The sequence below is a fragment of the Rhinolophus sinicus genome, linkage group LG14 (assembly GCF_036562045.2).
Source record: "Rhinolophus sinicus isolate RSC01 linkage group LG14, ASM3656204v1, whole genome shotgun sequence".
Taxonomy (NCBI): Eukaryota; Metazoa; Chordata; class Mammalia; order Chiroptera; family Rhinolophidae; genus Rhinolophus; species Rhinolophus sinicus.
The window spans coordinates 2,707,313-2,734,440 of record NC_133763.1 but is presented as its reverse complement, the minus strand read 5'-3'; the positions used below and the strand labels follow the sequence as shown (position 1 = coordinate 2,734,440).

General features: G+C 42.9%; 1 protein-coding gene across 16 annotated transcripts in view; it reads left to right on the top strand.

Moving 5' to 3' along the window:
- RALYL (RALY RNA binding protein like) overlaps positions 1-27,128 on the top strand; it is an 846,180-nt gene that overhangs the window by 400,516 nt on the left and 418,536 nt on the right. For 3 of the 16 annotated variants that reach the window (XM_074318480.1, XM_074318482.1, XM_074318481.1), the window contains one exon: positions 8,015-8,091. The exons of the other annotated variants lie outside the window; for them this stretch is intronic. The gene's annotated coding sequence lies outside the window, so the exon portion shown is untranslated. The remainder of the gene's footprint in view (positions 1-8,014; positions 8,092-27,128) is intronic. 16 annotated transcript variants of the gene reach the window in all.

Here is a 27,128-nt window from a genome sequence, read left to right as displayed (position 1 = left end):
AATAATCCAGACATGTCTAAACATAGTGAAGCAGTGCACCATCTGCTCACAGTTCTGCAATTTAGGCAGGAATCACAGGGAAAAACAGTCTGCCAGCCTTTCAGTGATACACAGAAAATAAATGGGGGAACCCAGACTGTCCTTGCTTTGCAGCGATTTATAACTCTTAAAAAGGACGCTCACATTGAAACAGGTCTTCTGTGCATTGTCATGTCCAATGAATATATTTTATTAAAGCTTTTTTTCAAAATATGAACGATTTTTTATGCTCCTGATTACTGAACTAATAAATTGCAATTATCTGAGTAATCACAATCATCATCATCTGTAAGGTACGTGGCGCTTCATTCCTCCCTTAGTCGGCAGAGGGGATCCATGGCGTACCTAAGAGGGAAACGTAGGATCACCCATTTGCATGCTGGGTACTGAAATCGCCCACTGGGACCAGTGTGGTTGGTTGCACCAGGCCAGGAGACACCTTTTCAGGATATTCCAAAGGAGACTGGCCTGGTCTAGGCTTACAGCTTAGGGAATGATTCAAGGGTTCATGGGGGTAATTAACATAAAGATTAATCAGGAGTGGTCCCTACTCAGCAATCATGAAGCCTGGACCAAGCAGTCTGCTGGTAGGCGAGCAGCGCCATGCCTTCCTGGGGCCAACACCGGATGGTTCCTTCTGAACACACCCGGGAGCTTCTGGTTGTCAGAATTCGGACATCACCAGTGGTCACTCTGGGACCATTATCCCCAGTGATAACAGCAATGATTGGATCCTCTCTTCTCTTGCCGTTAATAGATGCTTTCGCATAGTTCTTGGTCCTTGTGTGTTGGCCTGCAAAACTTTCTCTCCTGGTTATAGATTGGCCCTGTGAAGCTGCACATGGGAAAAATTCTTCCTCTCACCTCTTCCGACATTATAGGAGATTTTGAGTTGAGAATTAATAGAGAAGAGCGGGGAGGAATTGTCACTTTGTATTCATGTCTCTCTTTTTATATATTTGTTTATTTCATAGTCAGGGAGGGACTATTTCTTGAACAAAAGGACTCATTCATTGTGATAAAAGGGAGACTATGAACAGTGATTAACTTTACGGACATTGAGATGGCTCAATATAAAAATAGTAAGAAAGAAGATACTAAAAATGCCTGATATTACCAAATTGAGAAGAATAGCTGGAATTTGAGAAATTAAAAAGTTACTTATGTTCTTCCTTTGCCCAACTAGAATTCACTACAGTTAACAGGCACAGTTATTTGACACCCGTGAGGATTTCTCTAAATTTTGCAATGAGACAGAAGTGGTAGAAGAGATTGCATAAACATGTATTCCCCATTATCTGAGATTTGCATCCAGCAGGACAAACCATAGTCCAACTCTCATTTAAGCATTTTTCTTTAAGAGTCCAGCAACTTAAATTTTATCAATATGCTATTAAAATTTATAACTTTATCAACACATTTCTGAGATACTAAGTGAGTGTTCAACTTTATTTTTACAATTCTAATTTTAAAGTTCAAGAGGCAATGACTTGAGAAAGTGACAAAAGGTGAACGCGGAATCCTGTAGTCTTAAAATTGATAAAGAGTTGAGTATTCTGCATTTCATAGTAAACTAAACTGAGTTCTAGAAAACCAAAGGATGCCTTTAGGTTGTTTCAAAGCCAGGCCTGAGCTCAGGATCCTGGATGTCTTAGAGACGGTATTTCCACTATGCTCCTTACATATTTAGAAGAAGATTCTGAGTCTTGAAAAAATGTTTCCCAGAGACAGAAAATATGAAAAATAGTATAACCTGGGTAATTTATTATTTTTAGTTCAAGCTTTTTGATCAATTATACACACATAACAGATATAATACAATACTGATGCTAATCCAATAACAGGAAACTGTAAAAAGCTAATTTTTTTACAGTAAGGAAAATGTTTTGAAAACGAGTCCAAAATTTTATAAAACTATTTGTCCAGAACTGATTTTATTCTTATTTTAAATTAGTTTATTATAAAGGGCAATGTCTTGCTTCATTAAACACTAAGGTAATACAGAAAGGAAACTAAAAATCAATTTACCTGCATATATACTCTTTAATTTTAGGGAAACGGGCTTTTTGGCACTCAAAAAAATTGAATATTACGATAGTCAAATAGCAGTTAACATCTTGTTTTGGAATTAAAAAAATAATTTCTTCTTGAACTCCAATTTCAGATAAGCAAGTGAGCAGTTGTTACAAAGCAGAACTTCAGGTGTGTCCTATCTTCATGTTTCATACATAATCTGTTTAATTTATATGCAAATTTAGTGTGGCGATGTTATGTTCCAGTTTTTCCTATTAGCCCAGAGACATAATGGCTATTTTTGATATTATTATGGAACAAATTTTGCTTAGTATATTAAACGTAGGGTATCGTAAGATAGAAACACAGAATTATATGGATTTTGCTTAGAAAACATGGAAACAAGTAACATACACACTGTTGAATTGCTTGAAGAAAATCGTATGCAAAATTTAATATTGTAGTCAGTGCTGATTTTCCTTAGTACAAAAGGTGATTTTTTTCAAACAGTCTGTCATGTGCTTTCTTAGAGACTCTTACTACATATTTATCTGCAAGTTGACGGCAGAATAAGGTGTAAAGAGTAGAAAACAGAGTACGGAGCAGCCCGGTTTCTGCTCCTCACCTTAGTATGTTAGGAGGTACCTGTTCTTAAGCTCTACATTGGAGCAGTAGCTGCTCTTCTCCTGTGCTCAGGCTGTAGGATGTCAGGTGTGTTTTATACTTTCTTCACAAAGCCGTTTGCTCCCTTCTGCAATACCAGATACAGTCCTAAAGCTCTAAGAGGAGTCCTGTTGAAAGAGTGTGTACAGTGGCGACATGACTGTAAGGAAGATCTAGGTAACGTTTACATGTCATTGTCCCTGGCATGCCTTTCTTATTTCACCACACGCGTAAAAATGTAGATGAGGACGATACAATTGTCTTTACAGAACTGGGAAAACGGAAACAGGAACACATCCATGAAGGGTTTGCTCTCGTGCACTGTTGGTGGGAATGTAAATAGGTGAAGAATGTGGTACACACACACACACACACACTCACACAGACACACACACACAATGGAATATTATTCAGCCAAGAGAAAGAAGGAAATCCTGCCATTTGAGACAACATGGATGGACACTGAGGGCGTTATGCTAAGTGAGCTAAGTCAGACAGAGAAAGGCAAATATCATCTGATCCCTCTTCTATGTGGAATCTAAAAGAGAAGAAGAACGCTTAGAAACTCAGAGAGTGGAGAGTTGGGAGGTGAACTGGGAAATCTCTCTCACACTTTCTGGCCAGGTAAAGTAGAATTTATCTCTGGATAATGTAAAGCAGTACTTCTCTCTCTTACATCATTGATTCAGAAAAGCATGTCCTCGTCCCAAGATCCAGCCCTCTGCTGTTTCTCCACTTCCGCCCAATCCGCAGTGTCTTTGGGGGAAGTAACACACTTGAATGGATGACAGCATTGTTGCTCATTCTTCTGTAACCAGGGAAACCAATTCGTCCCAACTTACCCAGGATTTGACTGGTTTCAGCACCTCAAGTGTCATGTCCTGGGGACACCCACAATTCCAGGCACACTGGAAAGGTCGGTCACTTTATTTGCAAGCTATGCCAACTTTAATTAAACATGAAATTCCAAACTTTCTGGAGATTCTGCTACTTCCAGTGGACCATGTTTGTTTTAACTCCATTGAAAATTGTTTATTCTTTTAATATCAACATTGGCCAAGTTGATTTTATCTTTTGTTTATATTTTGAAATCAATGAACTATGTGTTTTGTATTAAAGATATAAGGTTAATACATCATATTGAATATACCTATTCAAATTGTGGGTATCTTTCCAACCCAGGCAATGGGGATGCTTGCCTAGCCTGCCCTCAAATGACATAGATGGACAAATACAAATGGAAGGGATGGAAAGGTGAATTTGGTCCCTATGAGGGTTGATTTTATTGTCAGCTGGACTGGACTAAGGGATGCCAAGCTGGCAGGTAAAACGTCATTTCTGGGTGTGTCTGAGAGGGTGTTTGGGAAGAGATTAGCATTTGAGTGGGTGAACTGAGCGAAGCAGATGGCCCTCCCCAGTGCGGGTGGCCCACACCCAGTCTGTTGAGGGCCTGCTGAGGAAGTGGAGTGCCATTTCACTCTCTGTGGGAGCCCCGACATGCATTTGCTCCTGTCCTTGGACTTCAGTGCTTCCTGGTGTGGGGACCGAGTCCCAGAGAGCAGTTTCCAGGCTCTCGACCTCAGGTGGAAAGGTGCTGGCTCGGGTGGTAGATGACCATCAGCTGTAATCAGATGGCCATTAGCTGTTACTGGTTAGCCATTAGCCACTAATACAACTGCTGTGGCTATGCTGGCAAGGGGGTTGGATGGTTGGTTGGTTGTCAGAGCAGCGGACGGCAGATTGTGGATCGTGTGACTCTTGATTCCCGTGTCTCCAACCCAGCCGCCAGCGAGAATATAGTGGTATGACTCCCCTATCTATGGCTCCGTGGGTGTTCCTTTTTGGCCTCACCATGTCCTGCGTTCTTGTGCGGTGAGCAGGAGCTGAGTCCCTGCATTTTTTATACATATACACACACACACGCATATGTGTGTGTGTATGTGTGTGTTGATTCTGTTTCTTTGGAGATCCCTGACTATTATAATCTTTTAAATGAGTTGTTCTAGAAAAGTCTGTGGGGATCTCCAGGCCCTGTGATGAGTGAAGCCCTTGCACCTTTGAAACTGGTACATGCCCTGGGCAGGGGGAGAGATGGGTAAATTCTCCTTTATTTGGGTCTAGCCTGTGTCTTTCCTAGGGTTCCACCTACCATTGGCTTTTGAAAAGGTAACCTGAGTTCTAGAATATCAGCACAGATGACCCCTTGAACAACATAGGGAGTTAGGGGTGCTGAGCCCCACACAGTCGAAAATCCGCATGTAACTTTTGACTCCCCGAAACTTAACTACAGTTGTCCCTCAGCATCCACAGATTCATCCAACTGCTGGTGGAAAATGGTATTTCGGTTGGGAATCTGTCTGGAAATGGGAAAATACTGTTTTTGACCGGTGGTTTGTTGAATCAGCGGCTATGACTCCCACACCAGAGTGCATTTACTTAAAATCATCCGGATATATAGTGGACCCACTCACTTCAAACTTGTGTTGCTAGAGGGTTGTCTGGATTTGGGGAATTCTGAAGTCGGTCTGCTGAATGAAATGAAAAAGTGAAGGTACATCAATTTTGTATCACAAAATGTGGCATGCTTAAACTGAAAGTCTTAGTTATTTTTGAAACTTAATTCAAAAATTACTGAATGAGTGAGTACCTTGTAAGGTGCTGTTCTGGAATGGAGGGGACGTGACAGCTATTTTCCACATGACAGAGGTCCACCGGAGGCCAGAGATGCCAAAGGCATCTCTGAGGTTGCAAAGGGTCAGAGGTGTTGGTTCATTTGCTAACATCTGTCAGCTGTTTCGGGTGCCATGTTTTCTGTTCCAGTCTTTACCTTCGTACAATAGCCTCCAAAGATCTAGGCAAGAGTGACGTTGTGTGCAAAAGTATGTGCAGGTTTTTCTCTGAATGTACGCTCTCCCACAAAGCAGAACTTTTCTCATTTCCAAAAAGGATGTTTCCCCCCAGCAGAAACCTGTGTTTTGACCTATATCAGTATTCGCTAAGTCAGGGTGCATTCTCAACGTGAACAGCAGGTAAAGGGCTACCTATGTAACACGGGGGAGTACGAACATTAAAAGACAGTCTCTGACAGAGAACCATTTAGTCATCTTGGCTCTCCTTGATGTCCCATCTTGTCCACATTCTTAGAACCATGGAATCTTCATAAAACTGTGGTAGAGAAATAGAACTGGACTCTGAATCAGGGAAATACTACTGACTGTGCAACTTTCAGCGAGCGATCTGACTTCTGTGTCTCGATTAACTTTCCTTGCTCTAAAGGACTGAAGTAAATTATTTATTTCATGTTTAGACCACTAGAGGTGGTAGGTGTCATCATAAGCCTCCCCACTTTCTAAATTAGGAACGTCAAGTGCAGAGGTTAATTTGCCCAGTTGGATAGCATGTAAGCCTAGAATTGAAGCAGGTTGCCGCCCTCATAGCTTTTAATATAACCTCGCCCTCTAACTTCTGTACCTATCCAGTAGTCCTGCATAAGATTATTGGGGGATTAAATGAGGTAATATCTGAACAAAGTAGGCATTTACTAAATGGGTTTTGACTTTGAGTATAAACTTTTGGGAAGTAGAGATTAAAAAAAGAGTTCTTTTTGTTGTTGTTATTTTTTAACGAAAAACAATTTGGTTCTTAATAAAATAAAGAAAACTTTGTTGGAAAAATATCGTGTGAACAACCCGGTCAGTAACGGTGATTGGAACGCATTCAGGTGACTGGTGGAACCCCGCTTTCAGCCTGAATTACTTTAAGGAGCATTAGGTCACAGATGATTGGATTTTCTAATTATAGAGGGAAATTTATGCAGGATTTCATTGTCTTTTTCTTATTTCAATTCCAATTACCAAAGACTATGCCTAGATTTAAAGGGTCACACTTAGAGCAGTGACACTTGGAAGAAATGAAGACCCACTTAATTATTCCATGGGACCACAAAATGCCAAGAACAGCCATAAAATGCTAAAAGTTCATAGCAGACAAATATTTTGGTGTTATAGATTTTCATCAGCATCGTCATGGTGATACTAACACATTTCTTCCAATACCAGGTCAGACATTACATCACGCCTGGTTGGTGGTCAGTTATTGGCTGGCTAGGTGAGAGTCAGGGCAGAAGGTAATACCTCACGTTATACCCGAAGCATCACTTCTCTGTGTGATTCCATAGCTTTCAGTCTGGACAGATGCGTTTCCCGAGTTTGCATTGGCTTGATTTCCCCAGTCCAAATTTAAAAGAGGAGGAAATATTTGCTAAGGATACAGGTTTGTGGATATTTGAAGCTCATTTATTATTTGGGGACCAACATATTTTGTGACAAACATTTTTTAATGAATCATCATTTCTAGATGTAACTCATAGGATGACGCTGCCTTTAACAAATTGAATAGACTCTGGGACGGGGGGGAGGTTTAGAGGACAAATGTTTTGGAACATTGAGGTTAGAGGTCTCATTGGGTATCTGTGTAAAATTTCTGCAAGGCAACCAGACATACAGTTCTGGAACTTAGAGGATAGGTAGTGATGTTAAACATTGGTTTGAAAATCACCAGCTGCTTTGGTGCCTCACGTATGGGAGCTGAGGTAGATAGACTCAAATGTCATTTACTGGATTTTCAAGAAGGTGGAGAATCGTGATGTGATTTGCTTATGGCTGTTTTTCACTATTTTTGAAATCAGTGATTTTGATGAGCACGTAGAAGGTGGGCGGGTGTGTCAGGATTTCAGATATCATCAAAATGAGCCTAATTAATGTACTAGATGCAAAAAATGAGAATTCAGTTACTTTCATTTGACTTGAATTGGTGTCTAAAAACCAAATGAAAATTTAGAAGAATAATTATTGAATTTTACCTTTAGGTTGAAATATTAAATACAGAAAGGATGGCAAAGCCAGGCTTTATGAGGCTTAGTGTGAAGGTAGAGTAGGTATTTTTTCTGTACACAAGTGGCTACTTCCTTCTGAAACTCTGCTGCCCTCCTCTCTCCCACCCAAATAAACGAGTTGCAGTATTGGAGTCTCTCAACAAAAGACATTCTCTGTAAAGTCTGTGTCTGGGAATTGGTTTATTGTTTCTGTCACCCCTTCCTAATTCTTCTACACATTCAGAAAAGTGATCCCAGTCTGACTGGGTGACGAGTGAATGTGTAAATTATGTAAAGTTATGCAAAACCTGTTTAAGAAATGTTCACCAAGGGGCTACTGGGAACATCTTAGCTACCTGCAAGTATTTGAGGGGTTGTTACTGTTTCTCTTTCCCCACAAATTTCCTTTTTTTTATATTTCCCCAGAAACTTATTCTCATAATCGCCTTTCAAGACTCAGTTCTAGAAACACCTTGTCCATGGGGACCTGCCTGATGCTCCAGGTGGGTGTCCATTCCCTCTTTGTGTCCTTGTGTCCCTGTCCCACCCTTATAGTTTCACCACATTGAAGGGCCATTGACTTATTGACACGTGTGCTGGTCTCCACTAGTCTGGGAGGGACGTGAGAGCACAGAACTCATCTCACTAATGCGCCATTCATGTCTGAAGCCCAAGTTCAATGTCTGACAATGTGCTTTTGTATTGAATTGCACTAGAGAGAGAATAGAAATGTCCCCTGGTGCTCTGGGGGAAAGAAATAGGGCCAAAGGGCAGAAGTGACAAGGACACAGATGATTTAAGCTCATGACTAATAATTAGCGCTGTCTGCAAATGAAATGACCTGCCTGTACAACGTAGGTCAAGCACGAGGTGACAGCAGACGGAGGAGAGGTCGCCCAGCCTGACCTCTAAACGCCCCTCCAACTGCTGTGTCCTCTGACTCACATGTTCCTCACGTGTCATTAACTGCCCTCCTGGGTAGCCTTTAGAAGTACTTTCACATATATTATCTCATTTATTTGCACAACTTTCCCGTGATGGATGTAGGACAGGTATTATCACTCTAATTGTTCAGCAAAATGAGGCATGAAGACGTTAGCAGCTTGAACAGAGAGACTCCCTCCGTCAGCAGGAACTGTGAGGCCAGACGATCATCCTCGTGGTGGTTTTGTGTTTTTATTTTTTTAGAGAGAGAATATCTGAAATGATCCGGTTTGGAGATTGTGGGTACATAGTCATTCAACTACTCATGAAGCCATGCTTTGACCTGCTTATCCTTCCATACCTGCTGGATGTTTTACAAATGATCAAACGACTGTTGGGCTTTCTCAGGCCACTTTTCACTGTCCTACTGTGTTTCCCCGAAAATAAGACCTCGCTGGACAATCAGCTCTAATGTGTCTTTTGGAGCAAAAATTAATATAAGACCTGGTCTTATTTTACTGTAAGACCGAATATAATATAATATAATATAACATAATATAATACAAAATATAAGACTGAGTCTTATATTAGTCTTTGCTCCAAAAGACGCATTAGAGCTGATTGTTGGGCTAGGTTTATTTTCGGGGAAACAGGGTATTTACAGCATGATTTTGAACAGCTAGGACACAAACTGAAAGACCTGGAACATGAAACAGTGCAGGGGAAGCAGTGACAACACACCACGTGTTGCAAAGGTCTGGGCGGGGACAAAGTGTGACTTTGAGCACACACACTGTGCCCCGTGGCAGGACCCCAAGGCGGGAGCCCGGGCTGGTGCAGGTGGGTGATCGGATCTGGCAGACGCTCCTGGCCGCATCTAGCTTCCCTGGGAAGGCTAGACGTGGACAGGAGTCTTTCCAGGTTGCATTCAATGCCTACGTGTTATGCATTTCATTTTGTGAGGTTCTCTCTGGGTTCTTAGTGTGGTGGCTACCAAGAAGGGCTGTGCTGAAAGTTATATTTTTCCTGATGAGAGGTTGTGGCTGTATGAGGAATGTAAAGTGGTCATTTCAGTTCCCTGTTCCTGTGTAACCAGCCACCCGAAAAGCTAGTGGCTTCATACAATAGCAGTTCTGTTTCGTCGTGATTCTGTGTGTTGACTGTCCCTCTGCTGGTCCCTGTTGTGACCACTCACTGAGCTGCATTCGGCTGGTGGTGGGGCTGGGCTTTCAGTCTGGACCCTTGGTTTTCCCGTGTGGGGCCTGCAGGGTGGTCCGTGGGCTCCGAGGAAGTCCAGGAATGGCACTGCCCATGGAAGAAATAGTGGCTTCATTGCGTTGGTCAGAGCAGCTCACAGGCCAGCGCAGACGAAAGGGGTGCAGAACTGACTGCACCCCTTGGTGGTGGGAACCGTGAAAAGGGTAGCAAGGCAGGTGGCTGGTGGCCGTGGGGGGGCGACCATACTGCATGCAGCCTGTTACAGTGACCAGCCAGGAATATAGTGACATGCAGACGGGGGTGTGAGCCCTGGAATTGCTCATCTGTGAAATTCACAATCACCTAAAAGTGATACAGATGACGCTTCCCTCTATAGCGAGTAAAAGCCCTGACAGTCCCCATTCTTTCTGAGTAACCATTCATCCAGTCATTTATGATGATGCTTTTTCCATCTGTTTAGCTTTTTTTTTTTTTTTTTTTTTTTGTAATTTTGGGGTGTGATAAACACTTTTGGAAATACAGCAGATGATCATTTGGGGATCGCAAATTCTTATCATTCATATATTGACTATGTAACTGCGTTGCCTTAAGATAATTTAATTGTGTGTAACTATTGATCAGTCCCAATAGCTTCTGTGTAACCACGATACATTCACTGATTATTACTGTAATGCATTGCTTCATTTTTTGATTGATTATTGAATTTTATTGAGATAGAATTGGATTAATTTTAAACAGAATTTTAAATCAGATTCTTCAGTAAATATCTGACTTGTTTCTAAGTTATCTCAGCAAAATCCTGAGTCATACTTGGTTTCCTTTACCACTTACTGATCAGTAAATAACAGAAAGTGTAATTTTTTCTATGTACTATTTTGAAACCTGAAAATGTGGCTCTACAATTAGTCCAAATTGTTTGGACCTTTTCTTTCTTTTCTTTTCTTTTTTTTTTTTTTTTCCTTTCATGAAGTCTACATGAACTCCTTAATTTTCTGTGCATTTGATATTTGGAAATTTTATTCTTAACATATTTTTTACTGCTTTGTCTATAACATGGCATTAAGATACCATCTTAGTGATTTTAAGTTATATAGATTGCTTTTTCACAGTTCATTGCATCAGTTCAGGTTTTTGTAAGTTTAAAAAATAAAATCAATATATGTTTATAAATTAATTGACTGGAAATAGATTTCACATAATAAAGCAGGAGATTTTATGTCATCATTTAGTAAACTTAAAGCTATATTTTAGAAATCTTTCTATTTCATCACTAACATACTTAGAATATTTCCACGGCAGTAAAGTCAGTTCTTTTCTATTGATAGAAATTTGCATGACACCCGTGACTGTAGAAGTCGTGGTTCCAGATCAAAAGTTTTTGATAAGGTCTTCTGTTTGTACATGTTATTAATTCCAGTGTTTCAAGCCTCGGCTTCTGATTTTACATTTCATTTCATCAACTGTGTTATTTCACTAGTTGAAACATGTAGTGTACTTTTGTAATGGAGGCTTTTATATGCATAAGAATGTTCTGATTCACACTGGAGACTCAAAACGATATTCCCAGTTTACTTACGAGCAGAGAGTATTTACAAATCTAAACTGAAAACAGTCTTTTAAAGTGTGTATCAATTTTTTTATAATTTATTTTCCAGGTGACAGACACAAAATAATAAATATTGAACAATGTCTGAATCTGATTCTTGAGCAATTCTATAAATAAAAAGTAAATAAAACTATAGTTTATTTGCTCCTATAACTATGATTTAGAATGAAAAGGCATACATTTAAATATAATTAAACAAATCATCTTATCCTGTTCTGTGAAGTAACTACCATAAATTATTTTTATAGATTTTTGAATTCATAATGAGAAAAAGTTTCTAAGTTCTTAAGTGAATTTAATAGAATGTTCTAGAACTATAGTTTTCCAACCTATTGGTGATCTATTAATGGGTCATCAAATCAGTGTGTTTTTTTAGGTTAAACTCAGCATTTTTAAAACAGTGGAATAGAATTGAGTAAAATCGATTAAATAGAAAATAGAGTGTATAGGCACAGAAAAAGAATAGATGTTTCGTAAAAGCTTTGTTTCAGTTTTCTGTATTTATATGAGTATGTAGTTGATTACAGTTTAAATATGCCTCTAACTGCTTGGTAAAATCAGATTGAAAGCCACTTGTTCAGAAGCAACTTATTTACTGCTTCAACAACAAATTTGTCTTACTATTGAACTGCGTTGAGGGTCCCCAACTGTATTTTGATGAACCACAAATTACTTTAAAGATGAGCTGTTTTTAATCACACAAAAAAGTGTGAAATTTGGGTCTTACAAGTTTTAATTCCACGTTGGCCTCTTGTATTAAATGCTTATCTTTCATATTCAAATGCCTAGGACTCGTCTATTGACTTACCTCTAAGTTTTCAATTCATTCTTCTTAACCATAGGACAATTGTCAATCATTCCTGAAGTATTTTGACAGGAAACTTCCCATGGACAAGAGTAAATATATTGATTTACAGGACAGAAGAGTTGTAATATTAAGAAATAGCAAGGTTCTATTAATTTTACATAAGCATGAACTGACAGGGTACTTTATCAAAATGAGATGATGTCTATAAGAAATCTGTGTTGTGCATAACGCCACTTCTCCCATTCCACAGGCAATTCAGATCCCTAGTTTCATGTGTGTAGTTGTCAATTAAAGATTAATAGATCACTTTGGTGCTGAGGGCGGACGAGTTGTCTTTGGTAATTGGCCATTCAGATTCTGTGTTGGTGCCTTGGTTTTCACCTTTTGCTGAGGCACCAAAGGTATGATTCTTCCTTCATGACGCTGGCCAGCATTTTAGTTGAGGAGACAAAGTAAATCCTCCTGCAGTTTGACCTTGAAGTTAAATGGTGTCCATTCTTATTTACCGCTGTGCTGTTCCACCTTTGGGAGTCCCTTTTCCAACACCTCAGAATAATGGCTGAATGAGTGAAGGAATGAATACATTAATTTAAATAATACAGGGGAAACTGTGGCATTGCTTGTGAGTTTAACGCGTGTTTGAGAAAGGATGTGCTCAGGTTGTTCTGAAGGAGATCAGACTACAGGTGGATTTAGAGGATTGAAAGGGGGGGGTTCTGGGATGGGGGCGGGGGAATGCCATGAGCCGAACTGCTGTCACACACGCGATGTGTCTGTAAAGCGTGTCCTTTCCTACCTCTTCTCCCCTAAAGGAAAGCAGCTTTCTCTGAGGCTCTGATACGGAGGGGGCCGTGGTGGGTGGAATAGCAGGGAATAGCAGTGCTCTAACGTTGTCTCCTGCCAATCCTCAGAACCTGTGACTGTCACCTTACCCACAGAAGGGACTTTGAACATATGTTTAGGGGCGTAAACCTTGACATGCAGAAGTAGTTTTGGACTCTGCAGATGGGCCCAAACTAGTCACACGAGTCCGTAGAAGCAGGTCATTTTTCTGACGATGGTCAGAGAGAAGCGCTTTGACAAAAGGAGGAAAGATTCAAACTACGAGGGAGACTTGACCTGCCATGACTGGCTTTGAACCTGGAGGAAGGGGCCAAGAGGCAAGGCATGTGGGTGGCTTCTAAACACTGGAATCAGTCCTCAGCTGACAGCCTGGAAGGGACAGGGACCTCAGATCTTCAATCACATGGAAATAAATTGTCAACAGCCTGAATGAGCTGGAGAGTGGGTCCTGTAGAGTCTCTGGGAAGGGACCCAGCCACGTGACACCTTATTGTTGGCCCTGAGAGACCTGTATGAGAGTTCTGGTACAGGAGGAGCTCTAACGTAAGTGGTGTGACATAACCAGTGAGTTTGTGGTAGCTTGTGACAGCTGCATGGACTAACGCAGTGAAGGTATGTTTGGGAACACCACCTCACCCCTTTTTGCAGCTCTGCAACAAGAGTGAGGCCTGACCCACAGGCATCCAACCCCCAGGCCAGCCAGGGGTCTACAGACTCTAGGTCACACAGGGACACGTAACCTGTCCTGGCTCAGAAACAGACTTGGCCAGCTAAATCCTCTCTGTGTCTTTCTCTGGCCTTTGTACTGGTAAATACGGGCAGGAAAAAATGTTTGTCATTTGAGATGTAAGCTTGGCTGAAACGTCAGGAGGAGATAAGTCCGAGCTGAGGTCCATGATGGTCCAGGTGCAAGATGACGTCATGGAGAGCAGGAAACGAGGTGCCACCAGGCGCTGGTTGTCAGGAGGGAGGGACGATTGAGGCAGGTATGCAGATAACAGCAGAGACCTCCCAGTCCTGGATGCGGGGGTGGGCAGAGGGGTCTGTCCCGGTCCCGGTTCCCACTGTGTTCTTCCAACAGACCTCTTTTTCCTGTAGCTCGTTTAAGGGAGTCTGCTTTGCTTAAAACCCAACGAGCTGCGATAGAACCTGAGCAGGAGTAGTCATCAACAAAGCAGGTTTAAGTGGTTTAATGTGGAGACTCCAGAATGAGGAAACTGGACCCAAAAGGGAGAAGGAAAAAGACAGCAAGGTGGGAGGATAACCAATAAGGCCAAGACCCCCTGTATGAAAGCACTGGGAGAAATTGCACTCGGGATGGGTGTCTTGTCCCAGGCCAGTGTCCTTCTATAGGAAGAAAGTCTCCATTGTTTCTGTTCCTGGTGTCTTCAGTTTGCGGGTCTTGGTGGCTTCGTCAGTCAGTTGATGGTTCAGTAGCTGATGTTAGCGCTGCGATTGGTTTTCATAGGTACCACCTCTTCCCTGGTGAGCCAGCCCTCTGCCAGCACCTGTCAGTACTGGTTCTGTCTCTGAGCAGTGCCAGCTCCCGTGTTCAGTCTTTTCTCCCTTTCTCTTGCCTGCAGTCCTAACCCTGGCCTGATGATGTGTCTTCATTGCCAGCTGCGTGAGGCCCCACTCCCTCATCCTTTCCATCTAGTCTCACCCAGATAGAACCCCGCAACAATCCTTTCAGAACTTGAAATGGTTCCCTGACGTTGATAGGCTCCTGGGGAGTACAGCTTTCAAGGCTCTGCCGCCCAGTTCCAGCTTCCATTTATCATGCCTCGTGCCCCATTATGTTCCTACAGAAACGTCTTCACCAGCCAACTTGGCTCACTCCAATCCCCGTACATATACCCCTTGGTGTGTTGCCAGGGTGTTTGCCCGCCGCAGTCCTCTCACCTTCAGTGTGCACCCTGGCACTCTGTGCCTGCTCAAGCCCTAGGCCTTTTTGTTGAGCGCCTCTCAAACCAGGAAAGGCTTTGCCTCTGGAAGAGCCTGTGCTGCTATTCTTGTAACAACAGTGGAAAGGACACGTCCGAGCTCCAGGAGAACAAGACCAGTGACAGCAGATTTCCTTCCCTCCCTACCAAATGCACCGTCAGATAATACTAGGATTTTTCCAATATCACTTTCATCTGTAATCCAGAGAACTACAATCTGTAAATATCAGACTACTCCAGACTTCAAAGCTGGGTCAGCCAGCTCAGGCTGGCCTTCCCGCAAGCGGTGTTTTGACCCTTTGTGTTGCATGGCTTTCCCAGGGCTGGAGGTTGAGAGTTCCTGGTGAAATCAAATTGCAGCCTCAGTAGGTAAATGCCAGTCCTTACAGGTGGCACTGAGAACAGAGGGCACCCCGTTGCCCTAATCAGTGTGTGGGGACTTGTAGTGAGAGTGCGCGTAAGCAGGGGCCGGAAGCAGCAGATGTGCCCGTAGTCGCCCACTCAGCGTGGATCTGCCGGGTCTCACGCGGGAGCCCACAGGGATCTCGGGCGTGCTGATAAAGGCGAAGCAGCAGCATCCATCCCTTCCGTCTTCCACACAGGAAAGACAAACTCGCCCATGCTCATCCATGAGTGGCAGGGCCCGTTCGACTCTTTCCCTGAGCTTCCTGCACGATATCCAGCTCTAGTTCTAAATCCTTTGAGCTCTGTTTCCTCACATTTCCTGAACCCTTGAGTGAAGCCTGTCATATCTAAAGCATGTGTTGGTGATTAATCAGAGGGACTTAGTTATCTCTCAGTCCTCCACTCTTATCTAACTTGTATATCATGTTTTAGTTCTAACCTACTTTTTGTCACACCTCCTTAACCAAATGATAAGATCCCCGAAGGTAGCCACCGTTCCTGATTTTTTCTTGTATCTCCAGAGACGCTCGCCCAGAGCTCTTACTCAGATAGCATTTACTGGCATTTACTATGAATCAGGCGTTCCTGTGGACACCCACATCTTGCCTATGTTCCATTCTTTTTCTCATCTCTACAGTGCCGTGTAAACATATCTGTTAGCAACAAGGCAGCCCCAGAACCCTGCAGCCAAAACAACGATTGTTCCTTGCATGCTCACGGCCATCTTTGCGCTGGATCCAGAACACCCTATAATACACCTAATTGGCCCCAAATAGCCCAGTTCAGGCTCAACAGTTGAGAGCCTGTTTGTCACCAGGGTTTATGTAAACACCATTGCTGCAGTTGAACTCAGAGCAGAGAGAGCTCCGAGAATGCTGGCTATTTCAGGTTCGTATCGGGTGGTAGGCTACCCTGCTGCTGATTTGTTTTACTAGAGGCTTGTTACCAGGCTCAAATGCGCCATCTTTTCAGGTCGTTAAAACATGGATAAAAGGCAGGATGGTTTCGAGGGAGGATTAGAGGGAAAACTGTGAGGATCCCTGAGAATAACTTAAGCCGTGACTGTGAACCATACGGCTAATCCTACATGAAATGAAGTGATCAGAAAAGGAGTCCGTCTTTTTTAGGAAATGCTTCAGGACATTCGCACTCTAGGAGACAAATAACCATGAGGGTTTCTTCAAATAGCTGTCATCATAAACTGGTGACATTTCATTTATTTATAGCGGCTACTTAGAAGGCCGGCCATCGTCTGCCCTTTTCAGCCATACCATATACTTACAATCATAAGCACCTCCATACGAGGCGTCACTCTTAAAAGCAATCCGTCACCCAAGGTTCAGTGTGCGTAGTATGTGAGTCTTTCACATCCTAACACATAGAAACGCATAATACAGAACTAAGCTCCAAAGGAAAAACAGGAAATCTCCAGGTGCAAGAAGGGCTACGGGAAACCGCAGGCAGAACAGTAAGCGAGGGTGATGCTGTGTCCCAGGGTGCATTGGCTTAATGCCCGGAGGGGGACAAGTGATGGGCTTACATGAGGCAGGAACAGAAAGCTGAGCCTCCTTCATAAAGCCGGGGCCCCCAGTGAAGGAGGCTTGGAACAGGCTCAGAGTAGGTAAAAGGGATTCTGGGGGACATTTCAGCCCCTAGTTGGGCCCTGCGTGAATGTGCAGTCTGATTCAGTCTGACTGCAGGCCATGGGGGCCCCAGAGTGAAGGACAGGATACGCCTGGGACCCGCAGAAGCAAACAGGAAGTAAACATCCAGAAGAGAAGCCATCTCAGGACTCCTTTCACTGTGGGTCATTCTGTCCAGTCCACCCGAGCAATAGTGTAGCAAACTGTCACTAGCAGTCATGTGCCATAGCTTTCTCCAGGAGAGGACAAACGGGATGGGTCCTTTGCTGTCTCACATCTCAGGGAATGTCCCCCAGTGGCTTTGGCATGGACGTTCTCGTAAGGCAGGAGCAGCATATTAACACAGAAGGGAAAAGAACGGCTTGAGTGTTAAGCAATCTGTCAGCATACAGAGTTAAATTAGGGACATTTTAAAAAGTCCTTAAAACACTCTCACTACTACGCACAAAAATCCAGAAGATGAAACAGTACCCAGTAATTAGCGCTGGGCATACATGGTGGAGTCGCATTGCATTGGCAAATGGAAGAAACCGCCAACCCCACTGCTTCCCTGGTGATGACTGTGACTTGGTAACTCTTCCTCTAAATGCTTCGCTCTTTCCAGAGCAAGACGTCATTCATACTCTGTAAGGGAAAGACGACTGCTGCATGGTGAGACTGGGAGCATAGTGGTGAATGCAGGTCAATTAAAGATCAATTAATTTGAAACGTATGGCTGGCAGCCACTCCTGCCACAGCATGGTGCAAGCTTTGGTAAGCAGTGGCTTATTCAGCAGAGGTCTTGCAGGCAGGGACCAACAGAGGTGGGGTTGCAGGTCTCCTGTCGTGATACAGATGGAGTCAGAGGCAGCTGTATTCTTCAGTCGCTTTTGCATGACCTCATCTTGTGACATGTCTTATGTAATTGTGGTCTGAATTAAAACTACTTGTTTTGAATTTCCATCCTTTCCATTTCAATTCTGTTATCTCAGTTCTGTAGGAATTAGAAACCACATGTTATCGAGGACAGGAAAATATAGCTCATTATGTGGAATTAATAGTTCAGACTGATTAGCAATGGCTGAGTAACAGTATAAAAGGGATTTCAGTAACATATTTAATGTGTGCCGACAACTTAATTATTATTTTAAGAAAGACCATCAATTCTGAGTGCTTGTGAGTCAACTCTATATTTATTTTCCCCAATTTTTGTAAATATTTGCTGGGAGAACTAGGTCTTAATACTTGAATCATAGAAATACATGTCCAGGTATATTGCTGGAAAACTATAAAGAAAATAATAATGTGGGCATTTAATTGAAGCACACTTTCTTGATCAATGACCTTTTTAAATTACAGCAGAAATGTTTATCTTGGTCATTTCCAGACGTTCTTGAGGGTAAGGATGCAAGTAAATGAGTTTTGCGTTGTGTAATGTGCTGTGAAGTTGCCTTCGTCATAACCAGCACGTCACCGTTTTTCCATATCCCACTGTGTTGACAGCAGACCGCAGGCTGACACTGGCCTTTATTGTGTGACAGTGACAGTCCGTGAAGGCAGGGCTGGCCACTCCCAGTGAAGGCCCGAAGCATGACAGCCCAGCTCTTACCTCGTCAGGAGAGCAGGCTGTCTGCTCGGCTGCACATCGCAAGACCTCCTCTCTGATTTGCCTGGTGACCATCTGCAGGAGAGGGTCACTCTCTGGGGAGGAGGAAGTGGCACAAAGGACAGGCAGTGGGAGTGGGGACGTGGGAACCCATCCCGAAACAACAGGGGTCAGAGATGCTCTTGGAAAGGGTTTGCGTGGCTCACACAAGACGAAAGCAAACAGAGATTGGATAGAGGTTAAGATTTCAAATTTTAAAAAATAAAGGGTAACATGTGAAAGCGTAAGTCTTTAAAATAATTGTTCGGAGGAGAAAGGAGAGGACACCAGCCCTGAAGAGCAGTAAGAGGGCGACGTTAGGAGTTTTCAGCCGACGACACGTGACATGAAGTCTGCGCGTGTGTGCAGGTGTGTGCAGGTGTGTGTGTATCATTTTACATATCTTTCTATAAAATATGTGATGTACTGGCCTTAGGATGACGCTGTACTACTAAAATATTCATATAGACGGTCACATTCGACACTTTTTATTCTTAATTATTAGTTTTTAAAATGGGAAAGTAGAAGAAATTCCTTGCACATTTCTTAAAGCTTTGAAGATAGGAAATTCAACATGTTTAAATTTAAAAGTCACTCTTCCTGGCTGACTCTAAGAAATTACAGTGAAGGAAGAACGTGGTGGTCGGTGAGGGACTCCCACGCCGGCGTGAACAGTCTCAGGGAGCTGACCTCGCAGACACTGCCATTAACCCACAGTGTGATTGGGGACACTCTCCTTTCTCCCTTACAGCTTTCCTTACTCAATTTTGTTTTTCAAATTACATAGTTTTTTTTCTTGTAATGTTACAAGAAATCCATTTTTTTTGCTGTAGATTTGCATGATTAAAGATAAGTGTGTTTAATTTTGTCTTTTTTTGTATGCTGTATTTGTGTTCAAACAGTTGTATCTTTCTATTAAAAACATTTATGTCAGACTAGATCACAGAATACACACACATAGACCTATGAGTATATCTGAAACTAGAAACAAACAATCCAGAAATAACATTAAAAATCATTAAGAATCTCGTTTACAGTAGCATTTAAAAGATATACTTGTAAAAAGGAAAATTATGAAACTTCTGAAAGAAAACAGAGAGAATCCTTGTAACCAAGGGATTAGGCAACAATTTTCTAGTGTGACAAAATTAAAAAATGATAAATTGAACTTTACCAAAATTTAAAATGTTTGCTCTTCAAGAGACAAGAAAATAAAAAGACAAGCTAGAGAGGGGAAGAAAATATTTTCAAAACATGTATCTGATAAGGGACTTATATTCCAAACTATATAAAGAAGTTTTTTAAAGATTTAATGTTGACAGCAGTTTTAGGCTGACAGTGAACCTGAGAGGAAGGTGCAGTGATTTCCCATATGCCTCCTACCCCAACACAGCACAGCCTTTCCCACTGTCCACCTCACTGACCAGATTGTACTTTGTTTTCAAATCAAACATGGACCTATATGGATATATCACTGTCACCCAAAGTTCCTAGTTTACCATGGGGCTCAGACTTGATGTACATTCTACAGGTTTGTAAAGAAGTATGACGTGTATCCACCATCATAAATTGTACAGAGTCATTTCACGGCCCTGAAAACCCTCTGTGACCTGCCTGTTCCTCCCCTGACAAAAACTGGTCTGTTTATTGTCTCCACAGTTCTGCCTTTTCCAGAATGTCACAGAGTTGGAAGCATACGGTGTGCAGACTTTTCAGATTGGCTTCTCTCACTTAGTCATATGCATCTAAGTTTCCTCCATGTCTTTTCATGACTTGACAGCTCACTTCTTTTTAAGGCTGAATGACATGCCACTGTCTGGATGGACCACAGTTTATCCATCACCTTCTGAAAGGCATCTTGGTTGTTCACAAGTTCTGGCAATTAGTATGAATAAACTACGATAAACATCCATGTGCAGGTTTCTGTGAGGATGTAAGCTTTCAACTCCTTTGGGTAAATAATGGAATACTACCCAGTAATAAACTGAATGACTGATACATGAATGAATCTCAAAAACACTACTCTAACTAAAAGAAGCCAGCTCCAAGAGACCACGTATCATGTTATGTCACTTATACTGACGTTCTAGGAAAGGCACAGCTGGAGAGGCAGGAAGTAGACCTGTGGTTGTCTGGGGCTGGGGTGGGTGTGGGAATGGCCTGTAAATGAGCCCAAGGCCACTTTGGGGATGAAGAAAGCATTTTAAATCTGTATTATGGTGATGGTTGGACACCTACACACATGCCCTAAAATCAAATTGTGCACCTAATATAGGTGGATTTTATTACGCTGCATATTAACTGAGTAGAGCTGTTAAGAATTAGTAGGCTACCCCCAAAGTGAGATTTTAGGGTCATTTTCTAGTATTATCAGTGGGGAGGTGTACGTATAAAGGAGAGATGCTGAAGGCAGGAGCATCCATCTGGAGAGACGGCAGGAGGCCACTACCTATAAGCCTTCAGAGGGACGTTCATTAACTTGGCAGATGTTCCGTGATGCAACATCTGGCTGAGGGAAACCTGGTTTCATCAGCAAAATGAGCAATCGCATTGCGACACGGGCTAGAAGACTAGTCTGCGCACAATTAGTTTATTTACTGCTGTAGCCAGAACTGCACAGCAAGGAGAATGACAATTCCATTTATAAATTATCATGGCGCTATATTGGGGTATCCTGGGAAATAAAAAAGAAAACAGAATTTCAGTCTGTATGAATGGGTCGTAAGCTACATCATAATCAGAAAATTGCTTGACAGACACAGAACTAGGGCAGTTCATTAGGTGAGGTTGATGTTTCCTGGTGTCAGGTGCCAGTGGCTTGCTCAGTTCATTGCACAGTGGGGATGGTCTTTTCCAGGGCCCACCGGGCAGATGATAGAGGCTTAGATACAGATGTGGACGGAGGCACACAGAAACAGTGACATGCACTTGCTGGATCGATGCAGTCTAGCACATTTGCAGCTTGCTCAGGTGAATTTGCATTGTTCAGGCCAGGTAGTTGCCCAGTGGGTTCTCCAGACGGCAGCTCCCAATATGGTGGCTGGCTTCCCTCAGCAAGAAAGGACATTCGTACGGAAGCCACTGTCGCTCCGTTACTAATCTCAGAAGTAAACCTTGTTGCCTCTGCTGCATCACGTTCAATAGAAATGAGTCATCATATCCCCATTCAAGACAGGAGGTTTGTTTTGTTTGGTGGAAGGGAATGAGAGCTAGAGGGTTATCAAAATAGCTTAAGTGTCTTGCGCCATGTACGTTTTTAGTCTTTTCTTGATCGTCAGTCTGATAAAGACATAAGAAAACTAGGAACAAGGAACCATAAAAGAGAAATATTTTTGTCTACTGTCCTTTAATTCCCTTCTCCTTTCTCATTCTAAACTCAGACCTACTTTTTGATTAGTTCATTGGCAAGAGACATGTTTTTCCCATCAAGCTGTTGCAAAGCCCCTCAAATCCAGGGTCATGATCACATACCAAAAATGACATTTTTACCCAAATATAAAAACGAAATGTGAACTTTTAAGAAAACCTTAGTACTTAAATGTGGTGGTAGCATCGGTGGGGGTGCATGTATGTGTCTTAGTTCACAAGCATTGATACACGTTCCAAGTCTGAGCAAAAGGCCTTCCCTTTCTTCCCCATAATAATTTTAGTCCTATTTTATTTATCATTTTATGCTTTGTCACTTAATATGAGTATTATTAAAATATAAGAATTGGGAGAGAAAATGCACTGATGTTTTCTCTCAGTTAACTTCAGAAATATTCTGTACTAAGTACTTTGCAAAATCCTACATGGGACAGTGAAACTCAGATCGCTCACTCTTAGGTAATATTTGATCAAGTCGCCGAGGAGAAAGAATTGCATTTTTATTCTCTAAGGTAAAACTAAAAGCACAAGATTTTATAACTAAGATTTCTTTTTTGAACACCAGAGCAGTTTCAAAACCATGAAAAACAAAACCTCACACCCGATATTAATAAAACTTGCTGATACTATGAGGGGCTGACTGTTCCTTTGGTCTTGATATTTTGTGTGTAATTCAGGAATTGCTTGTCAGTAAGTCATGGAAATCCAATCAAAGGAGCATAGGCATGATTGATACTTGAGCGATTCCTACATTATGGAAGAGAGGATTCAAAAGCAAAGCGTCATGAATGTCTAGAACGTGCCAGAACTCTCTGTGTTTTATCTCTTCCCACAGTAGGTTTTCACCATATGGCGTATGAGAGAGACCGTCTTCAAAGCTTTAGAATTTAGATCTACCACCGGAGTGAAAATCCCAGACACATTCTCTGATAGGTCAGGTTCGGGTCGGGAGTCACCTGGGACATGTCACCTGTGTCCAGAGAATCTAGACCCTGTAATCGCCCCCACCTGTGCCGGCCGCTTCTCTTGTATTGATCAGAAATGAGGCAGGTTCAGATGGGGGTAAGTGTCAGGCAGAACATGAAAATGAAGTGTGTCCGCGTCCTCGATCAGGAGTGTGACCTTTCTTTGGCTCTTAGTGGCTGAAAGCAGCACACATTTATCGTCTTGCAGGTCTAGAGGTCAGCGGCAAAATGGTGGTCGGACTGTGTCATTTCTGGAGGCATCGGGGGCATGTGTGTGTCCCTGCCTTTCTCGACTTCTAGAGGTCACCTGCCTCCCGTAGCTCACGGCCCCCTCCTTGCATCACTCCCGTCTCTTGCTTCCATCATTATATCTCCAAGTACTGATTTTGAATGTCTTGCCTCCCTCTTGCAAAAACCCCTGTGATTATATCCGGGGTCCACCTGGATAATACAGGATAACCTCCTAGCTCAAAATCCTGACCTTAATCTCATCTTTCAAGTCCCTTTCTCCAAGTAAAGTAACATTCACAGAGTCTTGGGATTAGGTCACGGACAGGTTGGGTGGGGGCCCTTCGTTCAGCCAAGCAGGTGAAGCAGAGAGAATGATTCAGAATGGGCGGGCACCTTGAGATAGGGGCATCATGGGTGGTTTATCTGAAGAGACAACAGTTGAGCTGAGGTCTAAATGTTGAAAGGATATGTATGTAAAGCTTTTGTGCATGGTAAACTACTCTTCATAGGAAAAAATATGTTCTCTGGACTTGGCCACCATTTTGATAGTAGAATCAGGAAATAAGGCTTGAGCCCTAATGGTTGTACCGGGGACGTGAGAGTCGTCAGTTATGGAGGTTCAGTGCTCACATCGTGGTGGCTTCTCTGAGAAGCATCATTGGTACCTGTGAGAGGACAGTGTGTACCCCTGTGACTAAACAGTATGTTGGAGTCTCACGAATACACAGTAGGGTACCCTTCATTTGCCCTTGAAAGTTTTCCACAGTAAAAAGTTTACTTTTAACCTCAGTGACAAACGATATTGCTGAGGTCATCGCGAGATACATTGTCGTTGGCAGAAAACAATATGCCAGACTTTCCATATAGAATTATTATTTAGAGATTTTCAAAATTTCATTGAAAGCCAACAAGTAGTATATCTAGTTCCTTTCCCCCAAACACCAAAATGTATAATGCCATATCATTATTTTTTTTTACTTACTTCCCAAGTTTACGTAACAACATATGTTTATGTTCCTAATTTAAGGAGTTGGAAATTTTCCAGTGGAAGGCTTATAGGAAAGTATTATCTGTGCATTTCCCACCATGCGTACGATGCCCACTGTATCGTTCACTAATGGCCCAGGAGGTGTCAGAAACCCTTCCTGCATCCTTGCTCTGGTCGTGCTTCCTCCATACATCAGATCTTCACTGTGAATTCCTCCTGCCCACACGGGCACTGCTGCATGCAGGGTGAGCCACACAACCACGTCTTAGGGAAAATTTGGGGGGAGGTTTCATGTATCTATTTATATGTCTTTTAAACTAGAAGAGAAATGGTGTGTTCCCTCCCATAAGTGGTGAGTCTGAATGAAAACATATGGTTTGGGGAGGAGAGAATCTTTTTTTGTTGTGATCCCATGAGGTTCAAGACGCAGAGAGGAGATGAATGGCTTTTTTTTTTCACTTAGGTTTATTCTCCAGCGAAAACTCTGGGGCGATGTGAGCCCGTGTTTCACACCCTGTGTGCCTGAGAAGGGGGTGCATTATCACCAGGATAGAGGTGCTCGCGCGTGTGTGTGTGTGAAGTTCACAATGACAGCTCTGCAGCACTGTCAATCATCACCACGGAAAGGGATGTTAACGTGTGTGTACACAGGCAAAGTCCTGACTTGCTTACTAAGTGTTACTGTGGGCTGAAGACGGAAGCGGAACGATTTCTGAAAACCACATGGGACATTGGAATATCCCAAATATCCCTGGAGAATTTCTAGATATAGGCACACACACAAGGTTATTTTAACTTTTTTTCTAATATTGAGGTAACCATGCCAATTTTGCTGTGTCTTAAGTATCATCTTCCCTGGCAGGGAAAAGTGGGATGGGATATTTCAAGTCTCTACACTTGGAAACACTAAGATATCTGAGTATTTTGTTGTGTGTGTTTTGTTTTTCCTCAAAAAATGGCTAAAACACTTGTAGGGTTTTACAACATGAATGAAAAACGTGAACATGGCGAGCCAGATGCCCTCCATTGAGTGGGTGCCACTCGGACTTCCCCCCCTTGGTGTTCATTCTGCCCTTCTCTGCTGGATTCCCCTCTTCAGAGCTCCAGTGTCTGAATTGTCCATTTTGGGGATGCTCAGCGGGTGCTGTGCTGCCCTGAATTCCACCCCCCACTTTCCTTCTTTCATCTGCCCACCTGAGTAAAGGACTCATAGGCACAAATTCAGGGATATACTCATATATCAGGCAATTGTACCCTGGCCTCCACCCCCGTTTGGAAGCCTCCGGTGGTGTCCCCTGCGCGTGGAGGAAACCGGCTGTCCCAGGACCTGGCCACCACCGGCCCTCCCATTTCATCATGCGTCCTCTTTTTTTGGGGCCTGTGCTGTGGCCGTGGCCGTGCCCTTCCGGCTTTGAGCATGCCAGCTCCTCTGCTGGCTCATGAATTACAGTGATGTTTCTTCTCCTTGGAAACCTCTCCCCCGTTTGGTAGGCGTCTGCCTCCCTGCTCTCCCTCTGCCCTTGTCTGCGAAGTGCATTCTCCTAGAGACCTTCCTCTCCTAGGAAACTTTTCTGGGTGCCCCCCCCACCTTCTATACGTGCTGTATGACCTATTGGACTGCGTATACAGCACTGGAAAAATGACCGATGTGCAAATGGATTTGTTAGGCTGATGACAGCTCCTCTTTCTCACCAGACTGTAAGTTGCACAAGGTCAGGGACCTTATCGCTTTTTCTCTTGTATGCACCCCCGGGCTAAGTATGGCTGGCACATGGTAACTGCTCACGCGTGTTGGGGTGAGTTAGTAAGTGGAACAGTATTAATTTTTGTTTTCTTTCTCCTTACTCTGTAATCGCATCCCTCTTGTGCTGCAAATGTTGGGGCCTGCTGGGAATAAAAAGGCATCAGGGTGGAAGGTGCGAGGTGGCTTATAACTAAAAGGCCCATCCTTCCACGCACAAAGACTCAGCCGCAGTTTGCAAGGTCTCATTTATTTCTTTTTCTTGCCATTTCTGTGGAGGTTTCACTATTGATCAAAGGAAGATGCTGTTGTCATGTCTGAGCAGATACTCAAGCAAGAGATAAAAATAAAACGTGTGAGGTCCCCAAAGTCAGGGGACTATGTAGGTCACCCAGACGTTATGGGCTCAGCTAAATACAGAAGGGAAATCACAGAATGTTTATAATTTTCTTTTTTAGTTTGCAAAAGTGAGGTGAGCCAAGAAAACCATTGGCGCTTGACAAAATGGAGCAAAGCGTTCAACTAAATGTAAATCGTGTCCTCCGTCCTGGTTGGCATAAAAGTCAGACACCTCTCCTCACCGATTTTAATGGCATTGTAAGAAAATCCACAGAGAAAAGTGGTAAACAGTAATTAGAAGTGCAGCCATTGGTATTCCAGGGAGCTGCTTTTTCTTTTGGGGAGGTGGGGGGAGGTTAGAGAAAGGATTTGGAAAGAATTTGTGCCACAAAGAATAAGAAGTTGATGTGTCAGTGTTGGCTTGTGCATGAAAGAGTTAACCTGAGCCCGCTCTTGGATACTCTCCCTGGGCATTGCTACCCTGTTGCTTTTTCTCTTGACTCTAGTGAAGTCAGTATATGCAAAGTCATGTACTTGCATATCCAAGTCATCTTCCTGCTCTGCTTGTCAGCAGCCCCCCCATAGATGGGGTTGTGGAAGAAACAGGCAGAAGCTCCCTCTTATATTAAGAGATAGTCTCGTGACAAGGAAAGCTGTTTCCCCTGCTCCCTCTCTGTTTGTGGGATGCTGGTGTGAGGGCATGGTCCTGGAGAGAGAGCATCCATCTTGTGACCTGAGGAAGAAATTCCAACATGTTGTTCCACCCAATGAAAAGAGGCCAGGTCCTTGTGCAATCACTGAATGGACCTTGCACCCAGACATCATTTCAGTTAATGTTCTTATGATCCAGGCCACAGGTAGTTGGATTGGCTATTATTTGTAGCTAAAAGCATCCC